The sequence below is a fragment of the Schistocerca nitens genome, chromosome 2 (assembly GCF_023898315.1).
Source record: "Schistocerca nitens isolate TAMUIC-IGC-003100 chromosome 2, iqSchNite1.1, whole genome shotgun sequence".
NCBI lineage: Eukaryota > Metazoa > Arthropoda > Insecta > Orthoptera > Acrididae > Schistocerca > Schistocerca nitens.
The window spans coordinates 618,520,346-618,541,866 of NC_064615.1; positions in this window are offsets into that span (position 1 = coordinate 618,520,346).

Consider the following 21,521-nt stretch of genomic DNA (forward strand, 5'->3'; position numbering starts at 1 on the left):
AAATCAGTCACGGTGTCATGCACAACTGTCGGTAGTTTTTCATCTATGCATTGATCGAAATATTTGTTCTTCTCGTCAATCCAATTGTGAAATACTTCGTTTACGTTTGTGAAATTATTGTCTGTGTCTCGCTGTAGCTTATCTGTTAACTGTTTGGTCAATGTGATTACCTTGTCTTCAATTTGTGTAATCCGAGTAGTTATTGATTCATTTACAGACGGGTAGGAGTTCACTTGACACGCAACGGATTCGTACGTGGTGTTTAACTATTTGACTTCACTCTGAATCCTTTTTTACGTCCTTGGTGGTTTTTCCTGTTGCAAAATTAGCTCGGAAAATTTTTGAACACGTACAGTCATTTGTCCGCTCTGTCTTGCGTTAATTCGTATATCGTTTTCGCATAAAGTGTCTTTTAGTAATGTTACATCTTTTTGTCTGTCTGCTCGTAGTGCGTCGATGCATGTGTCAGTGTCTTTTTTTATTTTTGGTCATATGATTCTGTATATTTTTGGTCATATGATATCGCATTGGTGTCATGCGTGTGCCACTGTCTTTTTTATTTTCTGTCATTTGTTGGATGTAATATTAAGCATACTTCAATACTTGCCAGTTGAAACTGCTCTGTCCGCGCCACTCCTTTTGACATGACGTCATGGTCCAGAATTACTCCGGAGTTGGATTTTAATTATCGACTAAGGTTCGGGACGTTAACAAAACTTCTGTTGTTGGGCATTTCGACTACTCATAGCTCATTAACGTCTAATGGTTTTACTGAGAAGAAACTGCAGTCGACCAGAAAATATTCAGCTGTAATCGCTGCGCGCCATTTTGCATTGCACAATACATGATTCGGCCATTTTGTAAAATATTACTACAATTTGGGAAAATTTTTATGGAAGCTAGGAAGCAAGCTACAGTTATGAAATGCGCTTGAACGAGCGTGCTAAATTATAAATGTGGTATCTTTGCTTGGATGCTATTTTCCAATGCAAATCCCAGGTTTCATCATAATTTCCATTAAATTTCTTTCCAGTTTTTGTTGTTACATTTTTTCAACGCTAATGGCTCCTAGAGTATGTTCACATCGTCCATGCAACAAAGGAACGCAATGTAGTGCATACAATAATTGGCTAGACACGAAGTCACCAGCTTATATTTTCTTCTGTTATTAATTCTGAGGAGACCGTGCATGGGTAAACGCTAGAGAGTGAAACACACTTATTCAAATAATGAAGTAATTTCTTAAATAAATAATATTTTTAAAATTCTTTTCTCTTATTTGGCGCGCTTGGCAACGGCATAGTGTGTAATGTCAGTTCTGATTCTTTTACTCGACCGTGGGTATCTCCTCAAGTGAAAACATTTTTTATCGGACTTCGAAAATATTTACTGACCGAAGAAACGGTTCGTACTGGACTATTTACGTGCATTTACAGAACACGGAACATTTCGCCATTTCAAGAGCCATCCTCAGCTTTTAACACAAAATGAAACAGTTATTATAGTACTATATCGCTATAATCAATTATTACACATAAACAATAAATTACATTAATTACATTAAACAAAATATAAATGATGATGACTCTGTACCGTATAAATCTGCAGTAATCACAGAAAACTGCCCGTCTTGGGTCGCTTCTAAAACAAAAAGGTAACAAAAAGGTGCCGTCCGCTTCACAAAAATAACAGATCGACGTAATTCTATGTTTGTTGCTGCAGTTGTATCCTACAGTGAATACAACCGTTCATACTACTCTATTTTTAATTGATATTTTATTTATTTATTTATTATGTGTCAATTATTTTGGTCGCAAAATGCGCTCTTCCCGCAGATGTGGCTTTGAAAGCTTAACAGAATTTTATTTACCTTTCCCAACTGCACAGTTGAAGTCAAAATTATTGAAATCAAGAGCAATATACAAAGTTAAAGGGAACTTAAATAGTGTGCAAACATCATTTATAAGAGGTACCTCATTTTACTGTAAAATGATTTCATCCAAATTTATTGCATACGTAGGGTTTGTCCAGAAATGAAGGCCAAGCGTTCAGAAAAAATAGCATTTCTGTCATGGATCGGGAGGTGACCGGCAGTCATTGGCGCAGCACAAAGGGTACCGGACCGTAGTAGTCCCTATGCTTAATTCTTTTTAGTTTCTTCAATTTCTACTCTATTTTCAAAGAAACCGAAATAGTGCTCAGTCTACAGTATCACTTAATATTTTCATAAAAGATGTGAAAATTGGGATTGAAAATAAATTTACAAGAAAAGATTCTACTTTGAAAAACAGGTAAGTCGACATCAATCGAATATTTTTTTTTGAGGGGGGGGGGGGGGGTTACGTGCCGGGCGATGTGGCCGAGCAGTTCTAGGCGCTTCAGTTTGGAACCGCGCCACCGCTGCGGTCGCAGGTTCGAATCCTGCCTCGGGCATGGATGTGTGTGACGTCCTTAGGTTGGTTAGGTTTAAGTAGTTTTAAGTTCTAGGGAACTGATGACCTCAGATGTTAAGTCCCATAGTGCTCAGAGCCATTTTTTTTTTTTAAGTTACGTACTGAGCCGTGGGAGCCGAGGCTCGGTACGATCATGCTCTTTGGCTTCCGGCTGTTCGAGTAGGCTGGGTGGAGTGAGGCGCCGATAGAGTTGTTGTGACGAGTAAGGGCGGCTAGTGGGAAAGTGCAGTTGTATTTGGCATTGCACGACCGTAGTGTAATGTGCCCGGGCTCGTGGTGGTCCTGTCGTAGCGCCTTCTTGAGCGTTGTCGTGTTGGTCAGTTGTTTACTTCTTGGCTAGCTGGAGATTCTACTTGTTGTGAATTGGCAGGAGCCAATTCACGGGGTTTGGAGGAAGCCGAAAGGCACGCGTTTAAGCTCACGCAGGCTGGCGTGAGGTCTGGAACAGGTAAAGTAATTATACTATCAAGAAAAGTACGTAGCTGCTGGAATACTTAACTTTAATCCATAATTGGTGAACATCGGTCTGACTGTACATGCATCCCAAGATAAATAACAAATGATAATGGTCGTAGTAAATGACGTAGCTGAAGGCTATGCTATCGTCTCGGCAAATGAGAGCGTAATTTGTCAGTGAACTATCGCTAGCAAAGTCGGCTATACAACTGGGGCGAGTGCTAGGAAGTCTCTCTAGACCTGCCGTGTGGCGGCGCTCGGTCTGCAGTCACTGACAGTGGCGACACGCGGGTCCGACGTATACTAACGGACCGCGGCCGATTTAAAGGCTACCACCTAGCAATTGTGGTGTCTGGCGGTGACACCACACTACTGTATCGTACTGGGGATGTTTGCGTTTCAAATATGGGTAATCTCTCACTCCATGCTTTGCAACTGCTTCTACTTTTACTTATGGCGCTGTTTGTGTGCGATTCAGGAAGTGGCTTAAAAGCTGTTACACGTATGAGGTTCGAGCCTCGATGTGTTGTATTTTATCTCACTTAATATAATTTTTTAAAAAAAGTGGGGAGGGAGGGGGGGAAATCAGTTTATTTCCGTGTAAGTCTTACTTAAGCTGCCTGTTGACCTGGCGTAAAGTTGATAGAAAAGGGACCACTTTTATTTATGCTGAGAGTAAATTGTGTGCTAGCATTTTCCTTTCTTTCTGATATTGAAATTTTTGTGTGTTTTAGCTGTTTTCCTTCGAGCACAGAAAAGACCGTTGCGTGTTGGGGCACCGTCCGATTGCGGCGTCTGACGGTTTGGGAATGTGAACTGGGTGGAGGAAAACAGGTTGAGAACCGTTTAGAGGTAGCATGCCTCTATGTGACGTTGGCAATTTCAGTGCCGCTTATTGTAGTTTCGATGTTTGAGCTGCTCTGAAGGCCAATGTAGTTCGTTCAAAAAAATGGTTCAAATGGCTCTGAGCACTATGCGACTTAACTTCTGAGGTCATCAGTCGCCTAGAACTTAGAACTAATTAAACCTAACTAACCTAAGGACAGCACACACATCCATGACCGAGGCAGGATTCGAACCTGCGACCGTAGCGGTCGCTCGATTCCAGACTGTAGCGGCTAGAACCGCACGGCCACTCCTGCGGGCTGTAGTTCGTAGCGCTAATGTTGTGAGAGGTGTTTGTTTTCAACAACTACGTTTTGATTAGTAATCCCTGACAGAATGCATAATTAACTATTGAATGACGTCGCTCTCATTGTGTATTGTGTCGCTAAGGCAAGAAATTTTTAAAGTGTACTATTATTATGTATATTATCTGCTCATGTCATTAACAACTGATCCAAGGTGCAGCTTGTACTTAGGCCAACCTTAATTGATACATTTTCTTTTAATTCGGTCACAAAAATTGTTAGTGTTGTCACAGTAATAACTAAAAGTAGCGGTAAATTTTAAAACTGCTTTATTTCCTTAATTTGTAACTTGCTTGAATTGCCTTTGTTGAAACCTGCCCGTTCTAGTCTTTAGTTCGTATCGAGTCTGCTACTGAATAGTTATTATATGTTAAATAACACTCCCCTTGTCTCTATTACAGGTGCTGATGGGCATACATTTGTTATATAGGTGCCTGATAAAGATTACGCTGTTTATGTGCTTTGAACTGTCTCTCCATTGGGTTTTGTTTTGCAGTCACGGCCCACGTTTGATACCAGCAGCCAGTTTAGACAGCACCTTGAAATTTGGTTACAGGTAGCAAATGTGTTGGAAGGGTCGGCAATCATATAAGGCAGCTTGAGCTGCGTGTATTCTGTAAATTAGCATTTTTTAGCTACCCTGTTGTCACAACAAAGAAGGAGTTAAGTGTTTCTATAATTTTAAAACACTTGTAATTTTATGACTCTGTAGTTCTTTCACTTGTGTGAATCTTAAAGGCTTTATTTCTCCATGGATTACCAATTTGATTGTTTAATGCTATTAATGTAATTTACTGTGGCTTTACATTGGGCGCTGTTACTGTTTCATGTTATTTCGAGTTTTTATAAATTTGAGATCATCTGTTGTCCGCTATGATCGTGTAGTTCCAAGCTCCTAAAATTTGAATCGGCTCACTGTTTTCTTGGAGAGTAAAGTATTCCTTTTTACTTTACTCTCCAAGAAAACAGTGAGCCGATTCAAATTACTTTATTAAAGCTCTAAAAGGTTGTTGTCAATACTTTTAAACTCTGTATGTGAAAAGAAGATATTGTTCCTGTTACTCTCACTCGACAGCATTTGCTGCTTAAGCGCAATTACCAGACGTGGGTATAATGAAGCATTTCATTTGTATATTCTTTTTCCACGTTGCGAGTAATAATCAACTTACAACCGAACCCAGGATCATCGAATGAAACAATTAGTTCACTTGAAACAACAGGTTGTGAACAAAGCAACCCAGTCGTACGAAGCGCAGTACGTTATAACCCTTTCTGGAAAATTACTGCCAACAGTTTACCTATGCCTTTCGTTCCGAGGATTGAAAGTCACTGGATAAGCACGCTGCAAAACATAGGAACGGTGTCATTACTTTATCAAAATCCGGGGAACTTACTATATATATATATATATATATATATATATATATATATATATATATATATATATATATATATATATATATATATATATAACTTTTGATGGAGCTCTATGTGCTGCAGAGCAAATTTTCTCCGTTAACTGATTCATGGTGATGACAAACAAATCTACAATTGTATTATGAGATCTTTCAAGATGAAGGATAGCCATGATGCCGTATTAAAGTGATTACCCCTCATATTTTCTCCGCTAGTGCAATCTTGCGATGTCTGTTTTTATCGCCAGGTAAAGAAGTTGGATTTTGAAGGTTCAAAACCGATATAACTCATAAAGAAAGAAAAAAAAATCACATCCTGAGAGGACTGCATCAAAACATATTCCATCGCAGATCGTCAGCTATCCTCGCCAACATTTGGCTAAATGGTGCGTTAGTGTGATTTGTTATCAAACTTTTATGAAAGTAAGCGAAATTTGTTTTTCTACAGAAATTGAAAAACAACCATGTTATTGTAGAAACGTGAAGTTTATAGTGTGCAAGATGCAGAGGATATTACCGTTTCCCTTGTTTCTACTGTGACTTATCAACACGTGTAAATCATAACATGGAATATAATATAAGTACCTAATTTTATACACAAAGTTGTCGTGTACGCAATACAGTCCCTTCCCGGAAATTTATTTGCGATGCCAAATTTTCCTTTTCCTTTTCTTTTCATGCCTTTTATGAAAATGTTAATAAATATAGTATGCTGAGCATTATGTCGGTTTATTTACGATGTAAGTAACAGAAAAACTGAAAACAGAAGTATGAAAAAGATTTCTGCATGGAAACTCAGCGACCCTCGGATTTCCGTTCTGTACTGTCTCCGCTGCATCACCCGCTACCTGCGAACTACGCTAGTATAAATGGCTCATTCCTCACCAGACCCGCACAAAGATGCTACTTTTTCTAAACACTTGGACATCTCGAGCTCCCACTTCAGTCACTTTAATTTCTGAAAAAGGCCCACATAAACCATAAATTCGAACAAAATCGGTGCTGCCGTGTAGGGACGGCCCCCTCGTCCGTTCTGCTAACAGAACCCTTGCGATTAAGTAGTTCTCGTTGTTAACGACGTGGCGCATTTTCTTGGCTTATCTCATTAAAGCCAACCTTCAAATGTTTAATCAATGGGTACATCTTAGGTATTACAGTAAAGATAAAATACTGGCTCATGTGCACACTTACTTACTTCATATTAATTTTTCTTTCACGATCAAATTTCAGAGACCTCTTAAATTGCTAAACGTTACAAATTACTCAGCTTCCAAATTACGGCCACTCCTGCGGCCAGTACCACCCCTCTTTTTTCAGAGGTCGGCTAGAGATGTGACTGTAAAGATTGTGTGATAAATACTGAACTTCTTCCATAAGTAGAGATATTAAAGCCCTGAATGCTTAAGCTATGCAGTAAGTAAGAACCTTTATGTTCCAGAAACAATTGGACACGCAATATGAACACGAATATTTAAATAAACGATCACAGATACACGCGCTTACATAATCTATGCGCAACGACAAACTGTTTTACCTACGTACTGTTCAAGATTCAATGATAAGTGCAGTTTTATCATGAAGCCGACCAAAAACTGAATAATGTACTTTCCGCTTACAAACAGGGCAGACGATGATATTTCCTTGCATATGTAATCTTTGACTAAATTTGGAAGAACAGTTGACTTAACACATTCTTGAACCACTAAGAACAGAACACAAGTTTAGAACACTATTCCCACATAGTATTACAAGTTAACGAGGCACTTGCTATCATGTATGCCGCGACATATTTTTCTGCCATGAAGGAACACGTCAGATCATTTCGTAGTACATTTAGAAAGTAGAGCATGTCCGTAACAGCAGCCAATGACCTATCATTCACCACGTGAAACCTAATTTTATGCAAGGAAATGGTAGTTACTGCTAGTAGCTTCGAGTTTTAGATATAATGCCTTTTATTGCATCTGATACATTAGAACATTAACGTGCCGCAGTCGGCGTCGCGGCTGGCAGTGTGCCACAGTATTAAGGAAAGCAGAAATGAAATGACTCACTTTTGGACGAAAATAAATACAGGAAGAGTAGCATTGATATGTATATATTATTAACAAAAGATTAAAGTTGGTATACAAGCCCACTTAGGATTGTCTTAATCTTGAATTTTTGTCAGCCGATTTTTTTTTTTTTTTTTTTTTTTTTTCGGAGCCAGTGGAGACGATGAACACCATGCCAATAACTATCTCTTCGTCTCCGAATGCTAATCGTAACACAACGTCTCAACTCCTGTAATGATTCGGATATTTAAGAACACTTGACTAGGTGGTTTGGACGACTCCACAAAAGGCATTTGCTAAGTGTTTATAACATCTTTACAACCTATTACATAAGTATATTGTAGATAATGCTGATAACTCTGGAGGCCAGTATAGGTATTTTGTTTGTACCTCTTGTTTCCTTTATTTTCTGACACCATTTGCAATAACGTTTCAGCCACACCTTGTACTCTACCAGACCAAAGCCTTCCAGACAACACTGTGTAAGGCCGAATTGACCACTGTATGTAACGAGCGCTAACAGCGAAATGGTAGGTCTGGAATGTCGCCTCTAGTTAACAAATCCATCAGGGACATCTCAGCATTCCAAAGCTGCCCAGGTCGACTGTCGGTGTTGTGATTATGAAGCGGAAACGCGAAGGAACAACCAAAGCTTACCCGAGACCAGACGGACGTCATGTACTGACGGACAAGCATCGTCCAGCATTGCAGGTGGGGCAGCAAAAAATCGCAAGAAATCAAAGGCAGGAGTCACTGCTGGGGTCCAAAGTACTTCTTGAAGTCCAACTGGCACAACGTACTTACGGATTTAAAAAGAATGACTTACATTGGTCGAGCGGCTCCTGATAAGTCAGGAATTTGTGTAACGAAAGCTCACCGACGCTCGAGATGGAGTAAAAAGAGACGCCACTGGACAGCGGATGGAGAGACTAATCACGACGTACCCTGCGGCAGTTCTGAAGAAAGCTTTGGGTTTGGCGAATACCTGGAGAACGGTAACTGTCATTATACACTCCTGGAAATTAAAATAAGAACACCGTGAATTCATTGTCCCAGGAAGGGGAAACTTTATTGACACATTCCTGGGGTCAGATACATCACATGATCACACTGACAGAACCACAGGCACATAGACACAGGCAACAGAGCATGCACAATGTCGGCACTAGTACAGTGTATATCCAACTTTCGCAGCAATGCAGGCTGCTATTCTCCCATGGAGACGATCGTAGAGATGCTGGATGTAGTCCTGTGGAACGGCTTGCCATGCCATTTCCACCTGGCGCCTCAGTTGGACCAGCGTTCGTGCTGGACGTGCAGGCCGCGTGAGACGACGCTTCATCCAGTCCCAAACATGCTCAATGGGGGACAGATCCGGAGATCTTGCTGGCCAGGGTAGTTGACTTACACCTTCTAGAGCACGTTGGGTGGCACGGGATACATGCGGACGTGCATTGTCGTGTTGGAACAGCAAGTTCCCTTGCCGGTCTAGGAATGGTAGAACGATGGGTTCGATGACGGTTTGGATGTACCGTGCACTATTCAGTGTCCCCTCGACGATCACCAGTGGTGTACGGCCAGTGTAGGAGATCGCTCCCCACACCATGATGCCGGGTGTTGGCCCTGTGTGCCTCGGTCTATGCAGTCCAGATTGTGACGCTCACCTGCACGGCGCCAAACACGCATACGACCATCATTGGCACCAAGGCAGAAGCGACTCTCATCGCTGAAGACGACACGTCTCCATTCGTCCCTCCATTCACGCCTGTCGCGACACCACTGGAGGCGGGCTGCACGATGTTGGGGCGTGAGCGGAAGACGGCCTAACGGTGTGCGGGACCGTAGCCCAGCTTCATGGAGACGGTTGCGAATGGTCCTCGCCGATACCCCAGGAGCAACAGTGTCCCTAATTTGCTGGGAAGTGGCGGTGCGGTCCCCTACGGCACTGCGTAGGATCCTACGGTCTTGGCGTGCATCCGTGCGTCGCTGCGGTCCGGTCCCAGGTCGACGGGCACGTGCACCTTCCGCCGACCACTGTCGACAACATCGATGTACTGTGGAGACCTCACGCCCCACGTGTTGAGCAATTCGGCGGTACGTCCACCCGGCCTCCCGCATGCCCACTATACGCCCTCGCTCAAAGTCCGTCAACTGCACATACGGTTCACGTCCACGCTGTCGCGGCATGCTACCAGTGTTAAAGACTGCGATGGAGCTCCGTATGCCACGGCAAACTGGCTGACACTGACGGCGGCGGTGCACAAATGCTGCGCAGCTAGCGCCATTCGACGGCCAACACCGCGGTTCCTGGTGTGTCCGCTGTGCCGTGCGTGTGATCATTGCTTGTACAGCCCTCTCGCAGTGTCCGGAGCAAGTATGGTGGGTCTGACACACCGGTGTCAATGTGTTCTTTTTTCCATTTCCAGGAGTGTATGTAAGCCAATAGTGAAATGCAGAGGAAGTGGTGCTACGGTACGTTTTTCGGGGTTAGAGCGTTGTCTGCTTATTGCGCTTAAGAAAACGGAATGTCCGGAAGGTTGTCAAGACGTTTTTGGAGCGCTGCGTACTGCGGCCAGTGGAGAAACAGTTCGGAATTTGTATCATCATGAAAAGTAGCTTGTCATACAGCAGCATCTGTGAAGCAATGGTTTGTTGGTAATAACAGTCATGAAATCAAATAGCCTTCCCAGTGTCAAAACCTGAACCCAATTGAACACATTTGGTATTCTCTCCCGACCCCAGCATCCAAAATCATTACCATCTTTGGTTCAAAATGGTTCAAATGTTTCTGAGCACTATGGGACTTAACATCTATGGTCATCAGTCCCCTAGAACTTAGAACTACTTAAACCTAAGTAACCTAAGGACATCACACAACACCCAGCCATCACGAGGCAGAGAAAATCCCTGACCCCGCCGGGAATCGAACCCGGGAACCCGGGCGTGGGAAGCGAGAACGCTACTGCACGACCACGAGATGCGGGCACCATCTTTGGTTTCAGCTGTTGAGGAAGAATGGGCTGCCATTCCTCCAGACATTCAGACACCACAGTGAAAGTGTCCCCAGAATATTTTAAACCGTCATGAAGGTGAAGAGCGAACACCCTCCATATCAATGTCGACTAATAGGTGTCAAGATAATTCTGAGGAAGTAGTGTATGCTGTGGCCCATTTCTCGGACTCTGACAGGTGGCTGTCTACTTTCGCAGAACCGTAAGAAGCTCCCTTAGAAAGAAGTCGGAGAGAATCGTCGCGCTATTTAGCATTTCCGACTTCTACGTCAGCATCATCTGCTCGCAGAACTGTGCAGAAACTCAAATTGAAATCTTATGAAACACGCAATTATTACAGTCCTTGTGCAGAACAACTGACGTTTGAGTTTTGAATTTCCTCATCTCATAGCTCAAGATTGTGATGTGTGGTTGATGCAACACGAATTATCGGACCAATCTTTTTCCGCCAAAGCATAATTTCTCTTACTACAACTTAAATGTCTAAAATGTAAAATAGAGGTGATTAAGACCTCATCAAAGCATTTTCTCTAGGGCAACTTCTTCGTTATATTCCATGGATTCCGTAGAGAGGAGTTTCTGGAATATGAAACCAAGCTGAAGGTGTAAATTTTATTTTAGTGAATTACATTGAACTGACTTATCTTCATAGAATATTACTGCATTATTGTGCTTATTCATTAATTTTTATGAGTATCAGTGAGACTTTACTGGTCTCTGACGCTGTGTCGTCTCATCTGTATGAGTACCTGCATCTGGGTTTCAGGTGCGATCCCCCATTTACGCTGGATACTGAGGTGCTATTCCAGAACATGGAGAGCCTCGTCCATTCTGTTCGTGTGTAAGGTGGAATTTGCAGTAGACTGGGGCGACTTGGAGAATTTGGATCGGGGAGGTAGGTGTGCCAGCGTGTGTGAGCCTCCGTGTCCAGATGGCTTAGTGGCTAACGCACCTCCCCAGTAAACATGAGCCCCTGCGTCTATTCCCGGCCTTGGTAGAAATTTTCACTCGCAGCTTCAATCTATATACAGTATAAACTCGTTAGCGCGAACTCGCAAAAGGCGAACTCGCGATTAACTCAAAAAAAATATTGGTCCCACCAGGAATACATTAGTTCTTATGGTATGTTTTCTCGGTTAACACGAATTTCGGTTAAGGTGAATTACGAACTCTGTTTCAGTTCCTAGCGTAATTAAATTTCATTGTAACACAAACTTCCGACCTTAGAGTATTCTAAAGCGTAATTTGTTTTCCGAAATGAATGTTGGAAATGTAGCTACAAAGCTAATTATACTTATTGTTGACTCGTTTTTAACGTATTGTAGGTCGGTAGCCGCGATTATCAACTCAACAATCAGCGTATGCTGTACATTGTAAGACATTCAAAATGTGTGCAGCAGCATTTAGGAACGTACTCAGTGCCGGATTTGACAGGTGTTCTGTTAGTTGTAGCCCTATCGAGTTGGAATACTGAATAAAAACTACAGCTACAGCCGATACCGTACCACGTGAAAATGGCAAAAAGGAAACAGAGAGCTCTAAATGTACAGTTAAAGCTTAAGATTCTAGATGGACCGTGGTACCAAGAAAACAGCAATTGCAGAGCAGTTTGGAATACCTAAATCTACTTTTTCTACGATTATTAAGAATCGAGAAAAAATTATTAATGCTGCGGCATCAGGTTCTGGAAACAAATCAAAACAACTTCGTACCACCAAGTATGAAGACATCGAGACATTACTGCTAGAATGGTTCAATCATATGCGTGCATCTAACCTACCTTTAACTGGTCCTATGATTCAGTCAAAAGCAAATGATATTGATAAAGATATGGGCGTCGAAGACTTCCGTTGTTCTGCTGGTTGGTTGTATCGGTTCCAAAAGAGACATTCAATTTCATCTGTACAAATTTGTGGTGAAGCAAATAAAGTTGATGAAGAAAGTGCGAACAGCTGGTTGCATGAATTCAACCGAGTGAAGGAAAAGTATGCCTCGTCTGATGTGTTTAACAGGGATGAAACTGGATTTTTCTACAATCATTTTCCAAATCACACCCTGGGGATAAAATGTGATGAGTGTCACGGTGGAGCACGCAGCAAACAACGTGTGACTGTTGTACTTTGCTGTAATGCTGACGGCAGTGAGAAGTTTCGTCCCTGGGTTATCGGTAAATCCGAGAAACCCCGTTGTTTTAAAAACATAAATATGGACACTTTACCTTGCATCTACTCTCACCACAAGAAAGCTTGGATGTATGGCACATCATTTAGCAAGTGGCTTCTTCGTTTCAACAGTCGAATGGTTTCTCAAAATAGACATGTTCTTCTCACACAGGACAGATGTACTGCCCATAATGTTCATGATGTTAACTTATCCAACATAAAGGTTCAGTTTTTTCCATCCAACGCCACAAGCCGCCTTCAGCCTTTTGCCAAGGCATAACCTCTCTCATAAAGAGAGCTTATCGTAAGCGACTTGTCAGAGCTGCAATTTGTGCTGCTGAAAACAATAGTGCAACCCCAAATTGGAGTCTGCTTGACGCAATAAAAGCCCTCGCAGCAGTCGGGAACTCAGAATCGCCACATCATAAAGGGAGTGCTTTGACAGAGTTTGGAGACATAGCAACACTGAAGATGTCCACGAGTTAGAAGATGCCACTTCACCTGATGAATGGACAGTTCTGCAGGACGTTGTGAACCCTGGGATTAGTTTTGGGGAATTCACTAGTGTAGACGACGATACTGCCGTATGTGCTTCCGTGGAATCGGATGTGCCAAAGGCTGTGAACGAGGTGCAAGAAGAGTCATCAGAAGAAAGTGAAGAGGAAGAGAATATAGATACCATTCCACCTACCCGTCAGGAGACGTTTACAGCATTGGACTGTTTCGAACGGTTCGCTTCAACATCCGACGTCACTACTGGGTTTACGGACGCTACCATTACAATTGGTTGTGAAATTACAAAATATTATCGTTCTCATGAGCGTCAGTGAACCCTGACAGAATTTTTTCCAAGAAAGTAACGCATATAATTTGTGAGTACTTGTAATTTTACAATCACATTATAGTGTTATATGTCTACAATAACGTGATGGATGGTGTAGTGTATTACACATTAGTGTACTGCTGTACATGTTAACTTATTAAAATCTGTGTTTTTCACTTAACACGAATTTTTTTAACACGAACTCCTGATTTTTCGGTCCCTTAGGATTCGTGTTAACGAAGTTTTACTGTATATAAAATCATATCTGTACGAGGGCATTAAAGTCTATGTATATTAGTATTACAGATCGAGAGCATTATCCAACCTCTATTTTTAGCACTATTTATACTGTATCCAGAGTGGGTGCTTTACATAGCTTTAATTTCCATTAATGGTCATTATAGTCATTTTGTATTTGGAGAGTAACACTAACTGTTTAATGTAAAACGACCTCTTATCACGTAAACAAAAGTTCCAGTTGGCCGCAGAATGGAGATTTAATACCGAAACAGCTCTGTCCTTCAATTCCTACCTGCATTCGTTCATATTATAGGACCAGACGACATGTAAAAGCCCGCAATGCATCAGGTCAACAATCGTTAATGATTTCACTATTTCATGTCAGCTTAACGAACTACTGCCCTTACAGTTTTTGTGCATTGTACTGATCTGATTGAAATGAAATACAGAGAGTAATTAGGAATGACTGTGGCTGCGACAGACAGAGCTATTCGTTGGATTTAGCAGTTTTTTCACTACAGTGTTCTAATGCTGCTTTGTGCACATGTCCTACAGTCGCGCCGGCCGGTGTGGTCGTGCGGTTCTGGGCGCTTCAGTCTGGAACCGCGTGACCGCTACGGTCGCAGGTTCGAATCCTGTCTCGGGCATGGATGTGTGTGATGTCCTTAGGTTAGTTAGGTTTAATTAGTTGTAAGTTCTAGGCGACTGATGACCTCAGAAGTTAAGTCGCATAGTGCTCAGAGCCATTTGAACCTACATTTGCAACACGGGATAGGCAGTTTCCTCCTGTTTTAGTACTGAGATAGATTTTCCTGAAAATTCTGTCCACTGCATATTTTAATTCCCTTTCACAATCGATGGAATTGCAATGAAAACGTAGGAATATTTATTTACTATGAACGTATTCAATTTGTGTTTAAAGGGCTTGCGCGTGTCTCAGAACTTAGTTGGTGAAAGTTAAATGGTACAAATATCCGAGTTCAACGTATCGTTTACACTGAATGAAATGGTTGTCAACAAACCAAAGATGTCAACTCAGGAATAACTTGAAGACTTGTGTACAGGACTCAAGAAGCAAATGGGCCGTGGCTGTTTTGCAGCGTCTATCCGAGTATTCGCCTTGAATTATTTTAAGCAGTTACGGAAAAATTAAATTGGAGTGACCAGATCAGGATTTGGATAAGTTGAGGATACAGATCCACTGTTACCTTCTTTGCCATCTTGCTCCGTAATGTGTGGCTCGAGTTTAATCTCACATCCGACCCACAACGTTCTCTGTGTTTTTCACACACAAAAATCACAGGCGACGTTGAAAATCACGCCTCAAGACTAACCGAGCGTCGCATTGCGCTTGTCAGAGAAATAAGTCTCATAGCTCTTTGTAATGTAACCAAAATTCTTCTAACTGATACGCTGGATTACTATTAAAACAGATACCCTTGTTGCAGGAGTGTGGCGGTCAAGTATGATAATGTGGACAGTTTTCTATTCTTACAGCGCTAAGGGATTTCCCGGTGATTCTTGATGGATAGTTTGGTCTCTTTAGTGCCGTAGTGTTATCCATTTATAAATACATTGAAGCTTTAATATAAGTTGCCTATTCATCTGTCGTTTCATTTTTTTAACATTATATATTGCATGCTGTAAATTTGTTGCAATTATCTTTGGAATATTTTGTGTGTTTCTACCGTGGTCGAAAAAATTGTTCAAATGGCTCTGAGCACTATGAGACTTAACATCTGAGGTGATCAGTCCCCTACAACTAAGCACTACTTAAACCTAACTAACCTAAGGACACCACACACATCCATGCCCACGGCAGGATTCGAACCTGCGACCGCAGCGGTCGCGCGGTTCCAGACTGAAGCGCCTAGAACCGCTCGGCCACACCGGCCGGCTCTACCGTGGTCGGCTTCGATTGATCGAAATAAGCTCTTTGAACAATATCGTTGCATGCTCGGGGCTAACTAGATGTCACAAGTGCTTTGATTACGAAAACATACGTTCTGTGATTCAGGTAAGACAATATTAGTTTGAGGCACAATTTCGTAACGTTTTTATCTTGTATTTTGGTACTCCGGTTGCTATGGGTTTATTCATCTATTGTCATTTTTATTTGTAAATCACTGTTCGTATTTGAGTTTATATATCGTCATTTTATCATTTGGATATAGTGAGTGGAGCTGTGGTCGTTAGAAAATGGAGTTCCAATATCAGAAATCGGATCATTTTCGATTACTCAGCACAGCCGTGACAGGAGCGGAGGAGGCAACCAGAAACAATTGTGTATTAGGATAATGCCGTTGGACAGAGCACGGCAAGGAAATGGTTTTCTCGTTTTGAGGAAGATCGTTTTGACATTAGACTCTCCACGTTCAGAGAGACCTTTGGGGTTTGACTAAGATCATTTAAAAACATTAATCCACAGTGATCCACGTCAGTGTACTGAATAACTGGCAGATCTACATGTACATCTACATAGTTACTCTGCAATTCACATTTAAGTGCCTGGCAGAGGGTTCATCGAAGCATCTTCATACTTATTCTCTACCATTCCCCTCTCGAATGTCGCGTGGGCAAGAGGAACACCCAAATCTTTCAGTTCCAGCTCTGATTTCTCTTATTTTATTGTGATGATAATTTCTCCCTACGTAGGTGGGTGTCAACAAAACATTTTTGCATTCGGAATAGAAAGTTGGTGTTGAAATTTCGTAAATAGATTTCGCCGCAAATAAAACTGCCACCCCAACTCGTGTATCATATCAGTGACACTCTCACCCCCATTGCGCAATAACACGAAACGAGCTGCCCCTCTTTGCACTTTTTCGATGTCCTCCGTCAGTCCTACCTGGTAAGGATCCCACACCGCGCAGCAGTATTCCAGCAGAGGACGGACAAGTCTAATGTAGGCTGTCTCTTTAGTGAGTTTGTCCCATCTTCTAAGTGTTCTTCCAGCAAAGCGCAGTCTTTGTTTCACCTTCCCCACAATATTATCTATGTGGTCTTTCCAGTTTAAGTTGCTCGTAATTGTAATTCCTAGGTATTTAGTTGAATTGACAGCCCTTAGATTTGTGCGCTGTATCGTATACCAAAAATTTATCGCATTTCTTTTAGTACCCATGTATGACCTTGCACTTTTCTTTGTTTAGTGCCAATTACCACTATTCGCACCATACAGAAATTCTCTCTAGATCATTTTGTAATTGGTATTGATCGTCTGATGATTTTACTAGACGGTAAATTACAGCTTCATCTGCAAACAATCTGAGGGGGCTGCTCCGATTATCACCTAGATCATTTATGTAAATCAGGAACATCAGAGGGTCTATGACACTACCTTGCGGAACGCCAGAGATCACTTCTGTTCTACTAGATGATTTACCGTCTATCACTACGAACTGTGACCTCTCTTAGAGAAAATCACAAATCCAGTCACACAACTGAGACGATACTCCGTATGCAAGAAATTTGATTAATAGTCGCATGTGATGAACGGTATCAAAAGCCTTCTGGAAATCTAAGAATATGGAACCAATCTGAGACGTGATGAACAGCGATCATTCCAGCATCGTGCGACATTTGTATGGAATGGGGCAGTTTCAATAATCGATTGTAGGGTATTGCATGGTTTAAGCTCGTCATCAAGTGTCTCGTGAACAACACAGACCATTCCTATACTGTATCATTATTGGTGACGAGAAATGGTGTTTTTGTGCTAAAATAAGGAAACGATGTTAATGGTTGAGTCCAAACAAAACAGCAACTCACCGTACAAAGACCTGCGAGCATCCACAAAATATAATATTACCCGTCTGGTGGTACAGCGACGGTGTGGTGTACTACGAAGTTCTTACTCGAGGTGTAAGCATCATTGTTGACAATTACTGTCAACAAGTGAGACGTCTTGCAGATGCAGTCCAAGAGCAACCACCAGGAAAACTCGTGAAGTGATGCTGCTCCGGTAGAACGCCAGTCCGCATTCTGCTAAACTCGCAGAAAACAATGCAGGAGTTGGGGGAGCGGGGAAGGTCATTCCTCACCCAGCTTATTCACCTTATCTTGCACTCTCAGATTTTCAAATTTCCCGCTCTATCGAACAACTTTCAGTGAACTGCATTTCCGGACGAAAATGCTCGTCGAGTTCTTCTCCTCAAAACCATGTGATAACTACAACAGCGGAATCGAAAATCACTCCAGCGTTGGCACACTGTTGGGAAGAACGAAGGAGAACATATCATTAATAACTGAAGTGTCTGTTATGTGTACCTGTTGTATTTATTAAAGTTACGGGAAAAGCTGCGAACTCAGGCACCAACCTAATATGTGGACATAGTGGGGAAAATGATTATGAAAGAAGTAAATGGACCTCGAAAATGAGACAGGCAGTCCGTATACCCTGCAAGAACAAGGGGAAAAGTGCGTTGGAAAAGGAAGGGATTGTCCTACTTATCAAATGATATTGAAAAGACAACTGAAAGTAGAGGTTATCGATAAGTAAAACAACTCAGTACTTCAGCCAATGAACGAACTAGCAGAAACAGAAAATACTCCCCTCAAATTTAGGACGTGTGAAGCTTTTTCTAAACAATTAAGAGATAAATAGCGTGCTGGAAAATCTAAAATGGCCTTGCGGTTGCGTAAAGAAAGACAGATTTTTTACGTTGGCATTCAGAGAGACAATTAAGCTGAAATTTCGTCCCCTTCTGTCTACGGAAAGCAGATGCTGGAAGCTAGCACTCAAAGTGATAGTACAAAGCATCTATAGGTCCACAACTTTTGTACGATAGCTGTGAGGATATGCTCATATTCCCTAAACTAGAGGAGCTGGGTACTCTAAAGACAGCCTTGAGATATACAGTGCGAGCTACACATCCCATAGGAAATTTAATTACGTTCCCTGTTCCTGGATTGTAGACAGAACTCAGCTTAAAGCATGTGAACCTTCCAGTATGAGGAGACACGTTCACTGAACCGTTTAAAAAATATGCAAAATCAGAGAAGAAGAATCTAATTTACATCACCTTTACAAGCAATTGACGGCAACGGCCTTGCCGCAGTGGATACACCGGTTCCCGTCACATCACTGAAGTTGAGTGCTGTCGGATGGGGCCAGCACTTGGATGGGTGACCGTCTGGGCCGCCATGCGCTGTTGCCATTTTTCGGGGTGCACTCAGCCTCGTGATGCCAATTGAGGAGCTACTCGATCGAATAGTAGCGGCTTCGGTCAAAGAAAACCATCATAACGACCGTGAGAGCGGTGTGCTGACCACACGCCCCTCCTATCCGCATCCTCAGCTGAGGATGACAAGGCGGTCGGATGGTCCCTATGGGTCACTTGTGGCCTGAAGATGGAGTGATGCTACTGCTGCTTACAAGCAATTCATAGTCACACACGGACGCGTGGTGTTTGATCATACAAAATCATGGACGCATTTCTACTTTCACACCCATGACCCATCATTCACTCCTTATAAATAGTTCAGTTGAATGGAATGCGCAATGAGACGGTGCTACATGCGTTATGGGAGCAGTCGGAAGAAGTGAAATGTGATGTAGTATGTGTGCACGAACCGTTGCTCAGTGCAAGGAATAATACCTAACTTGCCTAAAACAACACAAGTAGATGCCCAGCGTCACCATTAACACTACTCGCCAGGAGATTAAAAGCAACCAAAATCACTCAGTTTTATGTTGAGCGCGACATTTCCATCGAAGTTATTACGCCGTATGCCATTTGGTTAATTATTAGCAGGTTCTTCCAGTACAGCGACGAAATATCGATAACGAAAAGTTCAAAGCACATTTGTCAAAGCCGTATGCTAAGTGATACGCCCGCTAAACCCGCTTGGCAGAACAGGTAATTAGGATTGTGGAAAGGGCCGAATAAGGTTGGGGTCAGCTTCACCTTCTAATTGTAATTTATTGTTATTTAATAACACGTTTACAACCAAAGCGGCACATAGCCGGACCTCTACCGAATGCAACTCTTTCACGGCCAAAGGCCACCAAACAAGGATTCTTAACAAATCAAAAAGATAAAAAAATCAATTTCAGATAGCAATAAAATAATTAACAAAAAAACATCACAGCGAAGTAGAACAAACAAATGCAAGGTGCAATACCAAAGGCTGCAGTCCACCATTATGTTTCAAAATTGTAGAATATATTACCATAGACTTTTAATGGGAGAAGGCCACAATATTTAAAAACAAGAAATCTTAGAAATCAACAAGATAAAAATGCAATTAAAAAGCAAATAAAATAAATAAAGAAAACATATCACGGATAAGTGGAAAGCCTCAAGGCAAGGCAGATAGGCCGCAATGTTTAAGCTTGAAAGATAAAGAATTATTATCGCAAAATATTTAAGAAAAAAGAAAAAATAGCCATAAGCCTTAAATTTTAAGCAGATGAAAACAGATAATTAAACACCGGTGGCACTCAGAAGCCTCTAGGGAGATCGGTCTGTCCTCGTTCACTCAGGCGAGACAGGTAGTGAGCCCAACTACACTTCATCTGTCGGAACCCTACCAGGGGACAGCCACGGACCGACTGACACAACGACTTGCTTCCCACCAATCAGTACGTGAGAACTCAAACATGTTGGACAGCGACAACACGTGAGGAAGGGACACTGCCTGAAATTACCTTAGTGGCCAGGGCTGGTAACCGGAACACTAACGGCCCCTAGGCAGAAAATTCCGCTTGTACACTAGAATTTGAAATACAGTAATATAGTTAACTTCACCCAAAAAAACACTGCCTGAATTTACGTCAGTGCCCAGGGCAGGTAACCAGAACACTAACGGCCACAAGGCAGAAAATTCCGCTGGTGTACTCGAATTGATGTCAACCATAATAGTTAGTTGCACCGCATGGCGGCTAATGGTTCAAATGGCTCTGAGCACTATGGGACTCAACTGCTGAGGTCATTAGTCCCCTAGAACTTAGAACTAGTTAAACCTAACTAACCTAAGGACATCACAAACATCCATGCCCGAGGCAGGATTCGAACCTGCGACCGTAGCGGTCTTGCGGTTCCAGACTGAAGCGCCTTTAACCGCACGGCCACTTCGGCCGGCCATGGCGGCTAAATTTCAGCAGTAGGAACACTCGGTGTTGCTCACAGGAAAACCTCCCCAACAGCAGACCACCGAAACGAACCATCACAACATGAATGGACATGGCTTGGGTAGTTGAAACCACTACTCAACTTTGACGTCCTGGGTCGGTGAACCTCGAAGGTCGTAGCGATCGGACAGCTCCACACACGCTCCGACACTGCGCAGGGGCTGCCAGCAGACCCAGACGACTGCACCGCGCGGAGATAACTTCCCTCGTCCGGAACAACCGACCGCCTCCTCCGAATGCCGACAACATCTTAAATAGTCGCCATTAAATAACGCCAACTACACACACAACCCGACAAACACGGCACGAAGACTTGAGCGGTACCCAACAGTAACCAAACACACACGAAGACAAATCGGGAGTCGATGAACGCACGCACACGCACGCACACGCACGCACACACACACACACACACACACACACACACACACACAGCCGACTCATGTACGATCGGCGAGGCAAAGCGCGTCGTCCGGCAGGTCGACCGACCGACGATGCACCAGGACCATGGCCCGGCTCAAGTGATGCGTGGCGGCAATGGTCGGGCGAGCCATGTCGGCGCAGACCTCACTGCTCCATCCCGAT